General features: G+C 43.6%; 1 pseudogene; it reads left to right on the plus strand.

The window, feature by feature from the left end:
• Nucleotides 1-9,904: 9,904 nt before the first annotated feature.
• On the plus strand, nucleotides 9,905-20,279 carry LOC149141467 (class V chitinase-like; annotated as a pseudogene).
• Nucleotides 20,280-21,429: the final 1,150 nt, after the last annotated feature.

Below are 21,429 nucleotides of genomic sequence, written 5' to 3' on the forward strand. Positions count from 1 at the left end.
TGGCTGGTGAATTGGTATCCTAACTTGAGAGGGGTAATGTGAGATCTCAGCTGAGATGGTTGATGAATGGTTGGGACCAGGTTAATCTCCCTGAGTCAAGCTTAACCGGGGGATTTTTAGGATGGTTTGGGTAAACTTGACTTGGTCAAGTGACCAATAGTTTTCGAGCTCTATATTTTTTAGAATCCATGGTATTCATTTGTAATGTAGCCCATTTAAAGGCATAATGACTTCAGGTAAATTTGTCCTAGTAACAAATGGGATCCCAACAAAAATATCTTTAGACACCACCACACCACCACTTTTCTTGTTGTTTCATGATCCTAACAACTAGTATAACAATTTAAGTTCAAAACTAGTTATGAACCTAGTATAATAATTTAAGTTTAAAACCAATTATGACCTTGGTACAAAATATAAAAGAAAATTTGAGTTTATTTATTTCTCTCATAGGGAATTCAAATGCAAAGCTAATCAACTATGTAAAGAAGTTGTCTTTATGTAGGATGGCATCTTAATTGAAAATGCCTTTATGGGCTAGACTCTCCAATGAGTTTATGAAAGATTATTATACTATTTCAGCCATATAACTTAAATGGATATTGGCCCAGTATTTAAATTTTATCCTCTTACAGTAAAATGAACTTTCTTTAATCCTATTTCTTTCCATCAATAGTTCCTTACTACTTTAATCTTACTTTCTTTAGTTTTTCCTTTCTTACAACAATGGTTATAAAATGTTATTGAAAGAGCCTTGATGCGTAGCCTAGTCGATTGAAGCCTCATTGCCAAGTCATAGGTCCTTTGTCATGAGGCCCAGGATCAATTCTCCTTGGGTCCATAAGGTTCAAGGTCTTAAGTGGGGGGTGGAGAATGGATCCACCTAAAGAAAAAGATTCTAAACTACCAAAATTAAGATTTGAGAACATAAAGGTGACTAAAAATATCTCACATTTATTAAATCTCATCAGTACACATAATTATTTTTATTGGAAAAGAAAATTAAAAACCCTTGGACATACCTATTGACTTAACTAGTTATAAAATAAAAGACTTATAAATATCTCATTTATTAAATCTCATCCATATACATATTTATTTCTTTTTTAATTGTAAAAACAAAAACAAAAAATAAAAACCCTATGACAAAATATATAGCTTGAGAGCTTGTGTTTTCTTCAAAGAGGTCACAAGTTCAAAAATAGAGAGGGTTAGAATATATGTGCCTTTATAGATTTAGCAATCAAATTAGATTTTTAAAAATTTATTTTGAAAAGTAAATAGAAAGTGTTTCATTGTGTAGAATTTGAATTAGGTATTTAGAGCCAGCCGATCCTATTCCAATTGATGGAGTCGAATAATCTGTTGATCAAGAACCAATGGTCATTGGTTCTCCCTTCTAGGTCGATAACCATAGCCCGTTCCAAGGCACAAAATAGGCAAGTGCACAACAAAAGGCAAAGTGACGCGTCCAGAGGCAAAGAATGAAAGAAAAAGAACAGCTCCAAGATATATGGGCCTTGTCATGAGATTATTAAACACTCAATAGAATCATGTGGTTCCTGTTACTTTGAAGAAGAAAGTTTTTATGTATATTTTAATTTTAATATTTAAATTATTTTTTTTCAACACGAAAAAAAATCTCTATAGTTATATTATGATTGTCGAAAAAAACATCATGAAAAATACAGCAACGAGAATCATGGGAACCTCTGATTTGAGAAAAGAAAGAAGGCATAAGATCTCCAGGAGAAAGGATATGTGCCTCCTAGGCAGATTTGCTTCATGGCAGCCATGAGGAAAAAGATGTATATTGGGGATATCTTGATATAGAAAAAACTAATAAACAGTCCCATGAGCCAGAGTATGAGTGATCATTAACCAAAAAATGAGACAAAGGATGGGGAGCAAAATTCCTATCAGTGAAGTTCTCATAAAATAGTGAAAGAAGAACCCTGCATAGAAAAGTCTTGGATCTGGTGGGAGGAGTTGTCAACTGAAATCAGCAGCCTCCATATTCCTTGCGGCGCTGACAGTCCCTGCTTTGACAATGCATCAGCTCTCTGGTTTTTTCCTCTGTCGATGTGGGAGATTGTGTAGTCCTTCCTGTTAAGCCACAAAGCCTCAAGCCTGTCCAACCAGCCAGCTAGGTGAATATTTTTAATGCGATTTTTGGACAAAACATGGTCAATGGTGACTTTGGAGTCTCCAAAAATGTGAAGGTTTTTGAGACCAAGGAAATCAGAGAAAATGATGAGACCAGCCAGAGCCATGATTTCCGCTTTGTTATTGGTTCCAGGTCCACCATTCCAATGAATATCAAAAGCTTGACCTTCCACTGGAATAATATAAAAGCCACAGGCGCAAATGTCCAGCTGAGCAGCGCCGTCAAAAAAAGCATAAGGATATTCGAATTTATCTATGGGCCGCTGATTCACTCCATGCTTGATTTTGGGGAGACGGGGCTGATCAAGCGCTTCATAAAGTTGAAGGATAGATTCGAAGACCAAATTAATCGGGCTCCTTTTGGAATCAAAGATCAACTGATTGCGCCATTTCCAGATGGTCCATATGGTGATCAAAGGGATCGGCCGCTTCTTGTTACACATGTTGCTCCATATATAGAAGGCCTCGAAGATTGTAGGCGAGTTGGCATAAGTGAATCCAAAGTGTGCAGATACTTGCTGCCAAATCAGTAGGGATTGGGGACATTGTAGAAATATGTGAACATTATTTTCAGAATTCGATCTGCAGAGGGGGCAAATAGCAGGTCCAAACCAATGACGCCTCTGGAGATTCTCCCAAGTGAGATTCCGGTTATGAAAAACCAGCCATGCAAAAATGTTGATTTTAATAGGGCAACCAGATTTCCAGAAAATTGGCGGAAAGATATGATCAGAGGTATCGGTTTCTGTAAGTAAAATCTGGGAGTATATGTGTCTTGCACATACAGCCGAAGATCCGCTGAGTCCTTTCCAAATGATGCCATCCCTGTCCAAAGAACGATAGAGACCATGCGTTTGTAATGAAAGAGTGATGTCTTTCCATTGGGCCGCAAGAACACCGTTCAGCTGTAACTCATTTGCATTTTTCCATATTGGGATGGCGCCGTCCCATTTTTTGATAACACTGGCCCAGAAATAATGTCCCCTGCAATGAAGATATCTTAGGAGATGTTGGGAGAAGTGGATCGATTCACCTGAACCTGCAAACTCATCATAACCCATAATAATGTTGGACCCAGTTTGGAATTTCCATATCAAATTTTTTCTGAAGAACGGCTCCAATTTTTTAAACCCTCTCCAAATGATTGAGCCATTGGCGGACCCAATGGAGCGCTGCCTGAACCAATAAGTTATGTCGCGGTCATCCATGTATTTCGCCCTGATAGATTTGCTCCAGCTGGACTCCCCCATTATCGCCTTCCACATAGTTTTGCATAGAAGCGCTCTTCTGAAGGAGTGTAAATCTAATATGCCCCAACCCCCCATGAATCTTGGCCGGGTCAGCATCGACAACTTGCAGAGATGGAATTTATTCTTCTCTTTCTGTCCACCCCAAATGAAAATGGCGATCATCCTGTTTAATTTGTTAATAATGGCGGGGGGGATATAGAAGAGAAGGGCCCAGTAAACCATGATTTGAACCAGAACCGATTGGGTAAGGATGGCACGACCCCCAATTGATAAACATCTAAACTCCCAAGAGGAAATTTTGTTGTAGAAACGATCCAGTATCCATGTCCAATCAGCCACTCTGTAGCATGCAGGTTTCAAATAGAAACCAAGGTATTTGAAACCCTTCATAATAGGAAAAGCCTTAATATGGAAAAGTTCTGAAATATAAGTGATGGTATCAGCATTTTCATCAGCGACATGGAAAGAAGATTTCAGATCGTTGATCAGCATTCCGGTGGCTTTTTGAAACCTCTCCAGAATATCAAAAATACACAGCCACGTAGATCTGCACAAAATCGCTGATAGAAGAATATCATCGACAAAAAGAGAGTGAGACATGTAATTATGCTTACTAATGGGAAGAGGCTTAATTCTCGCTTGTTGAACCGCTATCTTGATGTGTAAGCTCAGGGATTCCATGACAAGTATGAAGATAAGTGGAGACAGGGAGCAGCCCTGGCGTAAGCCCCTTGCAGCTCTGAAATAAGGAGTAGGAACCCCGTTTATGAGGACCGCGAAATTTATATCCACCACGCAAGCCAATATCCATCGAGAACACCTGTCATCTAGGCCGATCCTGGTCAGAAGGCATCTGATAAAGCTCCAGCTCACACAGTCGTAAGCCTTTTTCAGGTCGATTTTCAGAAGTGCCGCATTAATTTTCCTGCTGTGCATAGAATGTATACATTCCTGGGTGAGGGCCACCGCTTCAGTAATGCTTCTGTCTTTGAGGAACCCGTGTTGTTCTGAAGACAAGTGGAGAGAGAGAGTGTTCCTGATTCGAGTGGCGATAATCTTAGATATTATCTTATATAGCACGTTGCATAAGGATATGGGACGATAATCAGCGAATGTAGATGAGAGCTTCTTCTTAGGAATAAGGGCGATATATGTAGAGGAAATCTTCTGACTGATGAATCCTTGAGTTCTGGAGACCTCGACCATCTTGAGGATATCTTCCTTGAATAATTCGAAGAAATGGATAAAGAAGTCAATGGTCCACCCATCCGGCCCGGGGCACTTATCTTTCTGGAAAGTTTTCATCGTAGCCAATAATTCCTCTTCTGAAACTTCAGCAATGAGCACATTGTTTAGGCCTTCATCATACATAGTGGGGTATGGGTCAATACCCCAAAAAATATCCTCAAAACTGCAAACAGAGCCCTCGTTGTATGCCCTTTTGAAATATTTTACAGCCTCCCTAGAGATGTCCTCCTGTGTGGTATGAGAATTTCCATACTCATCCTTGATTTCCCAAATGGCATTTGATTCCCTTCTCTTATTTTCAAATCTGTGAAAGAACTTGGTGTTCTTATCGCCTTCCCTGAGCCATAATGCGCGACTTTTGAGCCTCCATGATGCTTCTTCTTCTTTCAAGATCTTTTGTTTTCTCTTTTCTAAATTCCAAATTCGGTTCCTTGTGGAGGATGGCATGTGAGAATTTTTAAGAAGAGCGGATAACTTTTCCAGTTCCTTGCAAATGGTTTTTAACTCCTTTTTGTTGGCGGCTGCCTTCTCCTTTTGCCACTTATTGACCTCCCTTCGAAGGGTATGCAGGCGCTCAATGAAAAGCCAAGTGGGAACACTATCCAGCTTGGGGAATTGCTTCCAGGTTTCCTTAATAAAAGTATTGAAAGATTCATCAGCAAGCCAAGTTCGATTGAACTTGAAGGGATAGCCGAATCTGCGTCCAAAATTTTTCCATTGGATAGTAATGGGCCGATGATCGGAAATAAAGGACGGAATGATGTTCATAGTTGGAGGCCCGAATTTATCAATCAGGTGCTCATGAAATATGAATCTGTCTATTCTCTTCGCCAGATAGGAGCTATTCGATCTTCCATTGTCCCAGGTTGGGCCCATAACAGCAGGCAGGGCATCAATGAAATTGTACTGGATAATGGATTCCCGAATGTGATTACCTATAGGATCATATTTCCTGCCATTGCCCCATATTTCATCATTACAAAAAGTGCAGTTGAAATCGCCACCAATAATCAAAGAGTCAATATCAAGAAGTTCCGAAGAAAGAAGGTCATTCCAGAATGGGAACCGATTTTTATAAGGAGCATAAAGATTTAATATGTGGAAGGGGTCGGTGGAGCCCCGGAAATGAGCCAAAATAAGAATGCCTGCAAAGCAATGAAAAGCAGTAGCAGTGATCCATTTGGGGTCCCACAAAACCGCAAGTCCACCAGACATGCCATCAGCATTTGTAGCGACCATGTGCCATGACGGTAGCATCTTCCGGAAGTATGAAATGGTTTGAGAGCATTCGTGCATGGTTTCCTGAATGAGAACCATCCTAGATTTTGAGGAGACAAAAAGGTGTTTAAGGGCCAGAAATTTGTGTTCAACACCAAGGCCCCGGATGTTCATGGACAGGATGTCGATCATTTGGGAGCTTCATGAGGCCGGCAAGCTCTAAGAGGCCTATTATCAGAAAAAACATCATCAGTGATTTCAGTAACAGGAATGTCGATAAGGGAAAGATCCTTGATAGGCGAGGTCCTTCTACCCTTTCTACCCCGAAAATGTCGGCTGCCTCGTTTCTCTTTACGGCGGACAGTTATGTTTCCAGCAGATGTAGGGCTAATGTGGGGAGAAGGGGAACGAGAAGGGCGATGAACAGTTAATGGTTGAAGACCAAGAGACGCTCTTTGGAGGAGAAGATCGATGTCCTGGTCAAGAGAGTTGTGAGGAGAGATGTGGGGAGATGGAGGCGGGGAGATGGGGGTAAGAGGCACCTTACCTTTACGATCAAAATCCAGTTTGAAAGCAAGGGGTATAGAAGGATGATCAGGCGATGGGAGAGACGACGGACCAGGGATATGATGATTATGGGAGGGGGGTGAAAGGGGCGATGATGAAATGTATATGGGGGCAGACGCAGGGTCAGAAACAGGGGGAATAGATGATGCGGGGGGTAGGGGATTATCGGGGTCCGGATCCAGTTGTAAAGGCGGCGGAATGGAGGAAAAGCTCGTTACCCCAGCCATTGGATCAAATAGGGGTTGAGAAGGAGATTTCGATATAGTAGATGATCTAGGTTGATCAGCAGACATACACCTAGAAGGTTCCACAGAGGCTGACCGAGAAAGAGTGAGGCTGGCTGATCGGTCAAGCAAGCAACCCATTTGAGATCGATGAACGGTGAGGGAACAGATAGGAGCCCGAAATATCTCAGTATATGTAGGCCCATCAAAGGCCGGAGTAGCTCTGTCATGCAACGAGGGGGAAGTATGAACAATTTTCTTCTTTAGCTTGGCATTCGGGCAGCGAGGACAGTTTGGAAATAGGTGACCAGTTTTGTGGCAGTTGGAACACCTGAAAGGCATGCCCCAGTAGTCCAGCCGTTGTTGAATTTTTGACAGCTCCCAAGTGAGGTCAATAGTCTCTGGAAAACCTCCCCTGAATTCTTTTTCAATGAGAACCCAGGCAACCCGTTTATCTTTGGCACCAATACATCGAGGGTCCACATATATGAATCGCCCAACAACATTACCTATCCTTTTCATCGATTCCATATTCCACAATTCGAGGGGAAGGCCGGGCAATTTAAGCCAGATATAATTATTCTGGGGCGTGCAGCGGAGCGGATTAAATCCGATAAACCATTTGTGCAGAGCCAGAAAGCTTCTCTCCTTCACCCAAGGTTTCGAGAAGATGAGTTCCATGTCGCGGTCCCTGAGAAAATGAAAACTATACCAGTTGTTCATGAGGCGAACAATGGTAGGGGCGTATCCCAGAAAAGGAGTCCATCTGGCCGCAATCCAAGCCCGAATTTGTGGATCCTCCATGGACGGAAAGAACCATCTCCCAACGAGCGCCCTCTTCTGCAAGCTCATAATTCTATCCATTAACAGGGGGCCATCCAGATTGATAGCTGAGGGAGGAGGAGAGGTTTTAACAGGTCTATGATGTTTTGGAGGCTGCCGAGATGCCAAGTCATCATCATGTGGGAGCAATGGAGATAGAGAGGGTAAAATGATGTCGGCTTCCAGCGATTTCATCCAGTCAGACTGAGGAGCGTGTCTGGCATGTGATACTTCAGCGGCCATAGTAGCGCGAACCATGGCTGACTCAGCAGATTGGTCAGAGGGGAAATCCATGACAGGATAAGGACTGACACCAAAAAGGTAATGGGGGATCCCAATATGGATAATCAAACAGGAGGAAGATCATATGATATGATAGGAAAGGACGGATTAGGTGGGAAAAACCACCGAAGGGCGAGAATATAGTAATAGGGGGGAGAGGACATAAATACCCCTGTACCAGGAACATCCCTTCTGTCAAGTTTATTCATCGAAGAGAGACAACAAATAGATCATGGAGATCTACATAGGATACATAGGTCGCGGAAAATAAATGGGAGAAGTAAATGAGGGCAAGTGAAACGTAGACCAAGGCTAAACAGATCGCCCGGAAAATTCAAATAACTTGGTTTTCAGGCATTGGAAAAAAACCAGTGTTCATACAGAAACTTAGATTGATACATCAAGGCAGACAACACAACAACAACAAATGTCAACTATGCACCACCATGGTCCGATTTTGAAATGGATGGCGAAGCACGGTTTAGAAATGACCACGCACTCCTCGATTTTAATCTTGGATAGCCACGACCAACAAGATGTTGCAAGCCAAGACATGGGAGATGTATGAGAAGCAAGATGAAATTTCAGCTAGATAAGAGGATGGCAAAGAAAAATGTATAACCATGCAAGAGAGCAATTTTCCTCATCATTATATGTGAATGCTAACCATAGGAAGAGCGTACCAATTTTATTCAGAAAAACAAATTATACCACGTACCTGAAGCGCGAGCGATCTCCGAGTGTTGAGTAGTGGGCACAAGGATGAGATAACATAAGTATATTTTTGTGAAAATTAGATAGATGAGTGGAATAGGCGATTATAGTAGTCAGAAACGGAAAGTCTGCGAGCCATTATAGCCAAAAGTCCTACCAAAAATGGTAGTGTAGGTTATATAATGGAAGAGCCATAGGCCAGAGGACGTTTCTTTTCGGATTGTTAGCTAGTCAAATGTAATGCTATTACGGTGACTCAGCTATCCTTATCGTTTGCCGTACAACACAATCAAATAATCAATAAGAAAGTGAGCTCCTTTTCTGGGATTCTTCCGTCGTCAAATGCAATAATTTGGCTTTAAAAACGTTCAGTGTATGTCAACATTTTATTATGTTTCCCAACGGTGCATTGTGAAGTATTCAATACGTTAGATTGTGATAGAATCAAATGTAATACTATTGAATTAAGAACATGGGATATATTCAACCATTTGAACTTGGAAATTAATGAAAGAGGTTATAAGGACAACCCAAAATGGATGGCAAAGCCATCTGGAAGTACATATGGTGCTGGAGGACTGAACTTCCTACCTTCTCGAAAGATTTCTGTCTGGTGGGTTTGTGTTATAAGAGCGGAGTTGTCTATGAGTGAGATGTTTTGGAGCATTTGGTGGATTTTTAGTTTAAATTTGGTAAAACAAAATTTGACAAAATTGTGGTCAAATTTTAATGGGTATTGTTTAAATTAATTTTTTTTATAATACTGTTTAAATTTGACAATATATATGGATTAAACACTATTAATTTTCAAAATTGTTTGATTTTGAAAAATTCATCTATCAAATTTATAATTTCAATGAATCTACATATTATATTAGAAAATAAATTGGTTATTTGATAGTATATATGGATTCACCATCAACTCTCAAAATATTTTGATTTGAAAAATTCACTCATCAAACTTATAATTTCTATAAATCAACCAATTACATTTAAAAACAGAAAAACAAAAAACACCTCACTTTCTATCAGAAAAACAAAAAACACCTCACTTTCTATAAAAGCTCACTTATAAATTACCAAAATATTTCTAAAAAATCTCACTTATAGATGACTCTTATCGTAGCTGCGACAGTTGACTTTGGTGCGTTCCCCTCCCCTGACTCGAAAGCGCAGGCATGTTCGGGGGGTAAAATCCATGTTATCCATACGGCATTCCCGCATAGGATGACCTCCTTGTTTTCAATAAATATCTTATTTTAGCCAAGACGCCGAGCCGCCGTAGAAGACTTTGTTTATGATTATGAACTAGACATATGATAACTCAATTCTATATATATTTACTAGTAACCTACCTCAAATCTTGCACCAATTGCTCATTGCCTATATCAATTTCCAGTTTCAATTCAAATCATGGTTGCATTGGATTGTCTGCTTAACATAATTGGAGTTGCCTTTACTTTCCTTTGCGTCATTTCACCGTACATGGCCTTAGCTTTAAAGGGCGGGTACTGGCCTGCCTACAACTAATCCTACTTCCCTCCCTCACAAATCAACGCGTCCCTCTATACTCATCTCTACTACGCCTTCGTAGATGTTGACGACCAGACGTTCGAGGTGGGTGTGAGTGTGGAGAATCAGCAGAGCATCCAACAATTCACACCCCAAGTGCAGACCAACAATCCATCGGTGAAGACACTGCTTTCCATCGGAGGATGAGGAAATGACACCATCCACACCAAGTTCACCAAAATGGCGGCCGACGCGTCATCAAGAAAAGCGTTCATAGATTCGTCCATAGCTCTCGCCAAAAACTATTCCTTCCACGGCCTCGACCTCGACTGGGAGTGTCACGCCCCTATACTGGCGGTACTCTTCTAACCGCACTATAGCAAGGTGCGGCACTACCAACTGTTTTCTTTTCACCAATACTTATGATTGTAGACTACACCTAACATTCCATACTTAGTTTATTTTTTCATTACCAAGTATTATCTTTGTCCTTTATACAGTGAAACCCTATAACATTCACATAAACAACATTATACAATAGAAATGCACAACAATATAAAGGGAGGGGCAACTCCCTGCAATATGAGTCTGCCCAAATCAATATATATAATCTTCTTTCATAAGTACAAGTTAAATCTTGGGAAACCCAAAATTTACACTTAGCCAAATTTCCAACTTCAGCAAACTTGGTTGCCCAGCTTGTCGGTGCCTCCGCACGATCGCCGCACGACTCACCAACCCTTCGTTCACCTCGTCGCACGATCGTGTTGTTTGCCCAACTTGGGCGCGCCTCGTTGTAACCAAGTCGCCACACACGGGCGTCCCCGCATGAGTCACACCTTTGTTCACAACCTTAACACTTCACCATTTCCACCGTTTCGTCGTGCACGGCGTGCCTTACCCAAGTCGCCCGTCTGCACGATTCTTCGTTTGGGCGTGCACGGTGCGCCCTTACCCGACCTCCCGTTCGCACGTCCACCTGTTCACCCGTTCACCCAAACTTGTTCACCCGAACAACTTCACCCGAGTCACCACACGACTTCACCCGGGTCGCCACACGACTTCACTCAGTTCGCCCGAACGACCTCACCCGAGTCGCCACACGACTTCACCCGAGTCGCCTGAACGACTTCACCCGGGTCGCCCGAACGACATCACCTGGGTCACCTGAACGACTTCACCTAAGTCGCCCGAACGACATCACCTGGGTCACCCGAACGACCTTGCCCGAGTTTCCTGCCCGACGACCTCGCCCGAGTTCTGCCTAAACGACCTCGCCCGAGTCCTGCCTGAACGACCTCGCTTGAGTTGTACCCGACGACCTCACCCGAGTTTTTTGCACAAGTTTCCTACACGAGTTTTTCGCCTGAGTTTTCTGCACGAGTATTTCACCCGATTTTTTTGCACGAGTTTTTCACCTGAGTTTCTCACTCGAGTTTTTCACTCGAATTTTCTGCACAAGTTTTTCACCCGAGTTCCGCCCATCGTGCGGGCTCATCCATGCATTGCAAAACTCCTTGACCGAACTCGTGATGATTGAATGATGATTTGCCTCCACAAACCATCCACTAATATATACGGGCAGGTGGTGGGTTATGTCACCCGGCCGACCCACGCCCAACACCCAAGCCGACTCGTTGAACATGTTGCCTTCGCTCGAGTGGAGGTTCGGCCCGCCCAACTCGTGGGACTGCCCTCTCAACTCGTCCAACATCGTATAAACTCGCCCTTGGCTCATTCAATTCGCATTTCGCGCGTCCTTTGCACAGTGGAGTCGCCCTGCCCGTCGCACAGACCGTAGGTCCATACATCCTCTCCCACTTGAAATCATTGTCGTCCTCAAAAATATCTCATCCCGCAACCACCTGTCACCAAGATCACCATACCAAGGTATACACCCCATCGATATGTCATATATCGGAAATCATCTCAATCCATGACCATCAACCACCCTATCACAATCTCCACATGCTGCTCCCCATCGTGGAAGGTTGGCCCCTCCATCTCAAGAGACATGCTTCCTGCAACATCTCGTGTCGACCTCATCATATATCGTCCTCGTGTGAACTGCTGCGATGATACTCCAACAAATGCTAACACATCTCTGTACACTGCTAGCCCCCATGTTTGAACTAGTTGGGTAGCTAATCCAACTGTCACGCCCAAACCATGAGAATGTCCATCCACATGCCATCATCAGTCGTTTCTCAGAACATCCTGTCACATCCTCAGCGCGATCAAGAATCCATTTCCATACAAATAAGCCATGCTCAGTTCCATGAAGTAATGTCCATCTCATCTACAACATGTTGTCCATGATGTTTTCTATCCAACATGATCATCCATCTGCAAAACATCCATCTCCTCAAAGGAAGAGATCATCTCCCGACTCTCGATGTGCCACATCCAGGTCCATGAAGCAACCTCCATCATATCTGTAATGTGCCATCCCTCAAGTCTGCCATAGAAACAAGTATACACTTGTCTCATCTATCCATGTGCTGCCCATGATCATAGATCAATCAGCTCCCATGTGTCAAAAGTGGTTAAGTCTCGGCTCAACCCATGCCCAAGTGTTGCCACCAAGGCATCATCATTGTAACTCCATCACTCCAAAGTGTCTCATATCGACCCTCCACATCAAGTCACTCTTCCAAGCCACACCCATACGTGTACCCGGAAGTATGCATCCCATTCTGCATCAAAGTCTCTGACCTCGGCTCTTCAATGCTTCAGATCGTCCAAGTCCACCTTATATGAAGTCCCCAAAAGTCACAACCTCATGTCATCGTGAGCTCCATGAGTCATCTCCAACCAACATCTCAGCAAGCATACAAGTCTCGGCCCAAAGGTCTCTGCAAGATGCCTCAGCTCTCCATGTAGTACGAATGCTCCATAGTCTGCTCACAACTCCATCCATGTCCATGGCCTTGTTGTACAAGAGTGCACAACCTCTCCATCGGCTCATAAGTAAAACATCTCCATGTCACACCAGCGAATCCACCTGCACAACATCCTTGCATTGGATGCCCATAAGTGACACCTCTACAAGTGCTCCTACGTCATGTCCTTGCATAAGACGGTCATGCTCCATGTCTCCAACCTAATGTCCATGACTAAGTTGCCCATGTAGTCCAACCAAGTAGACCCATCACAACAATCAGTCGTCCCATCCAAGTCTGCATATTCAATCTAGTGAACTCGGTCACCCAACCATATCATCATCACAAGTCCCTTCCATCATAGCTCCCCCACCGAAGGTTCCACCAAGACTTGCTCTTGGTCTCGGCCATGAGAAGTCCACCCAAGCATAATCATACCCAAGTGTGTGCCCTTCAATCTGTCCATGAGTCATGCTAGGCACTTAGCCAGTTCTCCACGTCCACCCTTCGCGCGCCCTCACCTGTTCGCACGTCCACCCGTTCACCTAAACTCGTTCAGCCGAATCACCACACGACTTCACCCGAGTCGCCACACGTCTTCACCCGGTTCTCCCGAACGACCTCACCCAGGTCGCCACACGATTTCACCTGGGTCGCCCGAATGACCTCACCCGGGTCGCCTGAACGACCTCGCTCGAGTTTCCTACCCGACGACCTCGCCCGAGTTCTGCCTGAACAACCTAGCTCGAGTCCTGCCTAAACAACCTCGCCTCAGTTCTGCCTGAACGACCTCGCCCGAGTCTTGCCTGAACGACCTCGCCCGAGTTCTGCATGACAACCTCGCCCGAGTTTTTTTGCATGAGTTTCTTGCACAAGTTTTTTGCTTGAGTTTTCTGCACGAGTTTTTCGCCCAAGTTTCTCACTTGAGTTTTTCGCCCAACTTTTCTGCATGAGTTTTTCACCCAAGTTCCGCTCGTCGTGCGGGCTCATCCACGCACTGAAGAACTCCTTGACCGAACTCGTGATGATCGAATGATGATTTGCCTCCACAAACCGTCCACTAATATACACGGGCGGGTGGCAGGTTATGTCACCCGACCGACCCACGCCCAACGCCCAAACCGACTCGTTCAACATGTTGCCTTTGCCCGACTGGAGAGTCGGCCCGCCCAACTCGTGGGACCGCCCTCTCAACTCGCCCAACATCGTATAAACTCGCCTTTGGCTCATTCAATTCACATTTCGCACATCCTTCGCACGGTGGAGTTGCCCTGCCTGTCGCACGGACTGCAGGTCCATACAGGGAGTATCCGCAGGATACGGCGGAAATGAATAACTTGGGGCAACCATTGTCTGAGTGGATATCTGCCATACAAGTAGAGGATCAAGACACGGGCAATGACCCCTTGTGTAACGACCTGCAATTTCGTTGATGAAAGACTGCGCCCAGGCAGAGAGCGACTGCGGGTGGAAGGTCATTCGAACAGCATATGTGCGAGCTCAGAATTGTGCGAAGGCATTGGAGAATAATGCAAAGGCGTAAGGAGGGCGAACTAGAGTTTATACGCATGGAGACATGGTGTAAATATATGGAGGCCGATCAACATTTGATGAGGGGCCGACTTGATATTTAGGTGGCCTTTGTGATGGCGTGAGGGCGTTGGGGAAGTCGACTGGGCAACCAGACTTCGCCCTGACTTTGGTATATATTGCAAGTGCGTGCATGGCATTTCAACAATCGATCACTCGCTCAACATCTTCGCTCAAGCAGTTAAGGCGCAGTTCTAGTGCGCAGAACTAAGGAAAGGAAGGTGCAGATTTGGATGCGCCCATTCTTGGGCTTGGTTGCACAGTAAAGGAATGCTTAACTCAGTTGTGGGTGGAGGGTGCGGGCAGGAGCGCCCGATGGTTGGTTGAGGATGTGCACGGGTGTGTGGCGCCTGGGTTGATGTGTAGAGTGCCCAACAGTGAAACTTTGGTGAGCGCCCGGTTTGTGCGACGACTTGGTGCGGGTGTCTTGGCGACTCGGGTGAGCGCCCACCCAGCGTGCAAGTGTGCACGGTGACTTGGTGAAGTGATGATATTGTGAACGGAGGTGTCTCGGGGAGAGGCGCCCGTGTGTGGCGACTTAGAGGCGCGCCCAAGTTGGGCAAACAACATGATCGTGCGACAAGGTGAACGAAGGGTTGGTGAGTCGTGCGGCGACTATGCAGAGGCGCCGACGAGCTAGGCAACCAAGTTTGCCGAAGATTGTAAAATTGGCTAAGTATGAAACTTGGAGTTTCTAAGTATGAAACTTGGAGTTTCCAAGTATACTTGTAAAGCTTGTAACTTGTAAAAGATTGTATAATATATTATTCGGGCAGACTCATTGTTCAGGGAGTTGCCCCTCCCTTTATATTGTGCAATTGTGTTCTCGTTTATAATTGTTGATGTTAATGAATGTGTATGGGTGTTCATTGGTATAAAGGATAACATAATAATACTTGGTTGCGAAACACAAACTAAGTAGGAGTAAGTGGTTAGGCGTAGTCCACGAACATAAGTATTGGTAAAAAGAAAGTGTTCGGTGGTGCCGCACCTCGCTAAGAGCAGTTGAAAGACTACCGCCGGCTTGGGGGCGTGACAGTTGGTATCGGAGCAGCTGATTCAGGCATTGAAGTTTGAAGCTGCTACACACCTCCACTGAAGTGAAGGTGGTATAATAGCTAGCTGATGACCGGGTTGACGATGAAGTGCTGATCCCATTGCACTATCATGACAGGTGGTATCAGTGCAGGGTTGCTCATGATGAAGTGAAGATATTGAAGCTGATTTAGGGTTGAAGAAGCGTGACAGTTGGTGACAATGACGTAGGTACTTGCAGGTGAAGGAAGTTGTTTCACATATAAGTGGAATAAGAGCTAGTTCAAGTTGTAGGCATCTTGGTGAAGCTATTGGATGGTCGAAACTAGATCGCAAAGAAGAAGGAAGCTGTTAGCAATGGCAGTTGAATCTCAGGCTGGGTCTAGTCACAGTGTGAAGGATGCTACTATGGCACTTATGGAAAAAGTGTTGGAGAAGATGGAGGACTTGGAAGCTTCTTGGAATAAGAAGATGGATTTGATCAAGAGGGATCAAGAGGCCAATTCGAAGATGAGGGAAGAGCTCGAGGAACTCTGGACTCAACACGAGTACACTGATCTTATGTGTACACAACTTGAAGTAAGGGTCAAGGAGGTTGAAGAGGCAAGAGACCAAGGTCTTGCAGAGATCGTGGGCTTGCGAAAGTCTCTTGTCGGAGCCAGAGATGAGATCGCGGTGTTGAAGAAGGTCGTGAGGCATAACTCAGGTGGAGGAGTGCCTCATGTGAAAGTCAAGGAACTGGAATCTTACGATGGTACAAGGAGTACAAAGACTCTTGGCAAATTTCTATGGGACATGGAGCAATACTTGGAACGATTGGGTCTATCTGATGATGAGATGAAAGTCAAGGTAGTTGCTCAGTTCTTAACGAAGGATGCTAAGATGTGGTGGCGAAGGAGGATGGATCAGATTGCCAATGGCAGTGTTGGTGACATTACTTCGTGGGATGAGATGAAGAAAGCTTTGCAGACCCATTTCAGTCCTCAGGATGAAACATGGGAAGCAAGGATGAAAATTAAGTTCATAAAGCAGACCGGGAACCTTTAGACATATCAGCAGGAGTTTGCAAGTGCGGTTCTGGAACTTCCTGACATGGCGGAGAGGGACAAGATGTTCAATTTCATTATTGGGTTGAAGCCTTGGGCACGCAATGAAGTGAAGAGGTAGAGGATTATAACACTTGAGGAAGCTTTTGCTGCTGTGGACAGGTTGGTGGAGCATTATGATGAGACTTCTGATGATAGGAAGAAGAAGTCCGATAAGCCGAAAGAGAATAAGAAAGAGGATGCTTCGAAATCGGATGATAATTCAAAGACAAAGAAGGCCTTGAAGTGTTGGATATGTGCTGGACCACATACGGTGAAGAATTGTCCTTCTAAACCGAAAGTGGCTGCGATTGCACAATCTAATGCGAAGAATGAAGAAGCTTCTGTGGGGATGATGCAGATACTTGGTGCTGCTGCTGCTACAGAGGTGGTCTCTCAGAGGGATCCTGAGAGGAACAGTTTGGAGTATGTTCAGATGAAGGTTGGGGGTGCTGATATACTCACTATGGTGGATAGTGGGGCTTCTCACAACTTCATGGGTGAAGATACTGCGAGAAGAATTGGGCTGAAATTTGTACCGGTGAAGGCACAAATGAAGACAGTCAATTCTTTTCCTGATAATGTTCTTGGTGTAGCTGAAAAGGTGGACACGACACTTGGTGAGCGGACAGGGAAGGTCGACTTCACTATAGTGCAGATTGATTACTATGAGGCCGTGCTAGGAATGGAATTCATGAAACAGTTTGATGCTATGATTGTTCCACATTTGAGGAAGCTGTACATTTACGATGGAAGGGAAGATGTACCCATTGGTGTACCAACCATTGGAGTGACAAGGCCTGATTGTAAGTTGGCAGTGATGCAAATGGAGGATGAGAAGCGGATGGAAGATATGAGTAAGCGGTTGTCTACAGTTGGGACTAAGCTTACCGAGCAATCATCGGTCATCAGGACACTTTCAGATAGTATCTTGGATTTTTCAAGAAAGCTAGAAGTGGTCGAGGATGATGATGATGAGGAGGAGGCATATGTGAGGCTGAATGTCCGGGAGGAGGATCGGTTCACTTATCTACAAAGGATGGAGATAGAAGATCCTGACAGATGGATTGAGATGATTAGTGAGGGTGAGCCTTCAGGCTCTACTCCCTCCACATCTTCTTTCACTAAATTTCACTAAATTTGGAATTAAATAGTGGATTTAGAATTCCAAAATAACTAAAAAACTCAATTCTAGAAAAGTCCTTAGAATAAGTTTTTTCTAAGTTTAATGAAATATGTGTTTCTTAGATGACAAGAAGATGGGGCTCATTGTTAGCTGCTCATGGCAGTGAGTCCTTAAAGCAGGTTGAGCAAGTATGACAGATGATGCAGGGATGGCTTGGCATCAAGCATCATGACATGTTGCAAATGAGATGGAGTTTCCATGGACCTGAACATGGGTGAGATTCTTGGTGAGTCCGAGATGTGGCAGAATCCGAGATAGACTGGTGAAGGCATAAGGATGTTCACTCTCATGGCTTGAGTGTGACAGTTGGATTAGCTACCCAACTAGTTCAAACATGAGGTCCGGAAGTGCACGGAGAGACGCTGGCATCAGGAAGGCAAGAAGGATGATAGTTCACAGGGTGAGGATGACACATGATGGAGATGGGAGTTCTACATATGTTGTAGGGATGTTTGCAGTATGTGGAGGAGTTGACATCATGGATCGAGGATGAGACAAACATTGATGATGATCTTGGTGGATGGCTACCAGGATGGTATGTTGTCGAGGACGACAACGATTTCAGGTGGAGGAGGATGTAACGACCTGCGATTCCGCCGATGAACGACCGCGACCGGGCAGAGTGCGACTGCAGGTGGAAGGTCGTTCGAACAACATATGTGCAAGCTCAGACTTGTGCGAAGGCATTGGGGAATAATGCAAAGGCATAAGGAGGGCGAGCTGGAGTTTATACGCATGGAGACGTGGTGTAAACATATGGAGGCCGACCAACATTTGATGAGGGGCCGACTTGATATTTAGGTGGCTTTTGCGATGGCATGAGGGCGTTGGGCAAGTCGGCTGGGCAGCCAGACTTCGCCCTGACTTTGGTATATATTGCAAGTGCGTGGATGGCATTTCAACAATCAATCACTCGCTCAACATCTTTGCTCAAGGAGTTAAGGCGCAGTTCTAGTGCGCAGAACTAAGGAAAGGAAGGCGCAAATTTGGATGTGCCCATTCTTGGGCTTGGTTGCACGGTGAAGGAACGCTTAACTCGGTTGTGGGTGAAGGGTGCGGGCAGGAGCGCCCGACGGTTGGTTGAGGGCGTGCACGGGTGTGTGGCGCCCGGGTTGATGTGTAGAGCGCCCAACGGTGAAACGTTGGTGAGCGCCCGGTTTGTGCGACGACTTGGCGCGGGTGTCTTGGCGACTCGGGTGAGCGCCCGCCCAGCGTGCAAGTGTGCACGGTGACTTGGTGAAGTGTTGATATTGTGAACGGAGGTGTGTCTCGGGGAGAAGCGCCCGTGTGTGGCGACTTGGAGGCGCACTCAAGGTGGGAAAACAACAAAATCATGCGACGAGGTGAACGAAGGGTTGGTGAGTCGTGCGGCGACCATGCGGAGGTGCCGACGAGCTGGGCAACCGAGTTTGCCGAAGATTGTAAAATTGGCTAAGTATGAAACTTGGAGTTTCCAAGTATACTTGTAAAGCTTGTAACTTGTAAAGATTGTATAATATATTATTCGAGCAGACTCATTGTTGTGGGAGTTTCCCCTCCCTTTATATTGTGCAATTGTGTTCTCATTTATAATTGCTGATGTTAATGAATGTGTATGGGTGTTCATTGGTATAAATGATAACATAGTAATACTTGTTTGCTAAACACAAATTAAGTAGGAGTAAGTGGTTAGGCGTAGTCCACTAACATAAGTATTGGTAAAAAGAAAGTGTTCGGTGGTGTCGCACCTCGCTAAGAGCGGTTGAAAGACTACCACCGGCTTGGGGGCGTGACACCTTGCTCCTCACAGCGGCCCTCTATTTCTCTCACAAATTCTTCGCGTGGGGCGACGTTAGAGAATACCCCTCTGCAGGGGACAATCTTGACTGGGTTAACATAATGGCCTACGATTTTGCGCAGTCGGATTAGACTAGCGCACCCGTGGCCCTCTACAATCCCGATTCTGATACCAGCACAAACTTTGGAGTCCAATCATGGCTGGATGCCGGTTTATCTTCCAGCAAAGTGGTCATGGGAATGCCCCTCTGTGGGCACTCGTGGAAACTCCAGAACGCAGGGAAGGTGGGAATCGGCGCCCTAGCTAGCGGTACAGGTATAAAAAAATGGCTCCATTACCTACTCTGATATTCGGGACTTCATTGGACAGAATGCGACCACGAAAGTGTTCGACAACACCTTCGTTTCAGCTTACTGTTACGCAGGACTCGACTGGATTGGCTACGATAACGACCAGTCCGTTGCCAAGAAGGTGGTGTTTGCTAAACAGAGAGGGCTGTTGGGCCATTTCTTCTGGAACGATGTGCAAGATACCGCCGATTGGGCTTTCTCGCGCACAGGTACGTTGTAGTGTTTTAATTAATAATTCCTAAACGTTTCTTTCATTCATTCGCTATTAATTTCGTTTTGGGTTTAGAAATTACGTTTATCAGTGAATTGAATTTGATTTGTGGTTATTTGTAAAATCTATGTATGCAACGTCTGATACATGGGACGCATGATGTCGGAAGACCAGTTCAACTGCTACCATTGCATCTCTATGAGCCGTCCATCCATTTAATATGTGTGCGCTGAGGATTTTTAACAATCCATGTACCGAAATCAATAAATAAAGGCGTTGGTTAATTTATAGGGAAACGTGTGAAATGATTTTTTTATGATATGTTTTCGAGTTAATTTTAATCAAAATTTAATGAGATTTTTAAAAATTTGAATTTAAATTATAAAAATTTGAATTTAAATGATATAATTGGTATAATTTTAATGTTCTATGGTTTTTCAGAGCATTAAATTTATTTATGCATTCAAAAATATATTTTAAATAATTAAATATATTAAAATTATATTCTCAAATTTTAATGAATTTTTGTGAAAAAAACTATTTCATCTAAATTATGCTATAAATAAATAATACACTTGCTACAGCAGTGACCTATCACTTTTCTTGTGCACGGTGAGCATTTCCAAACATATTTAAAAATTTATCCTAATAAATATTTTATATTATTTTTATTTATATGTTTAATAAATTTAATGTTTTTATATTTAATATCTCATTTTTGCAGTGAAAAATTAATTTCTAATATCATTCGTATTTCAATTTTCTTGTGCACGGTGAGCATTTTCAGACCTATTTAAAAATTTATCCTATTAAAAATTTTATATTATTTTTATTTATATGTTTAATAAATTTAATTTTTTTATATTTAATATCTCATTTTTCCAGTGAAAAATTAATTTCTAATATCATTCGTATTTAAAAAATCATATTTTTTCTCCTATTTACGAAGGTTGAAGTCAAAGCGAATAGGTTCGACAATTTTAAAAACAGAGTGACACATGTCGAGAAGTATGGCTCTCTTGATTTCCCGTAGGGCAGATCAGCAAACTCTTCGTTTATTTAAATGCATGACGCAATCTAATTATTTTCTCAATACATTATGTTTTAATATTAATAATATTTTAATTCTAGTAAAATAAAAGAAAACCAACAATTATATCGATCACAAACAACCAACTCAAAAAAAAATTTCAATGCTTTTTTCCCCTCTTACACAAAGCTCCTTCCTTGCAATATTTTCAAATATATAATCATCCTCTTCTCCTTGCAACATTTTCATTCATATATATATATAATCAACTTCTTCTAAC

Source organism: Pinus tabuliformis, chromosome X (assembly GCF_031772625.1).
Source record: "Pinus tabuliformis cultivar Carrire ecotype Pingquan chromosome X, CPIR1, whole genome shotgun sequence".
Taxonomy (NCBI): Eukaryota; Viridiplantae; Streptophyta; class Pinopsida; order Pinales; family Pinaceae; genus Pinus; species Pinus tabuliformis.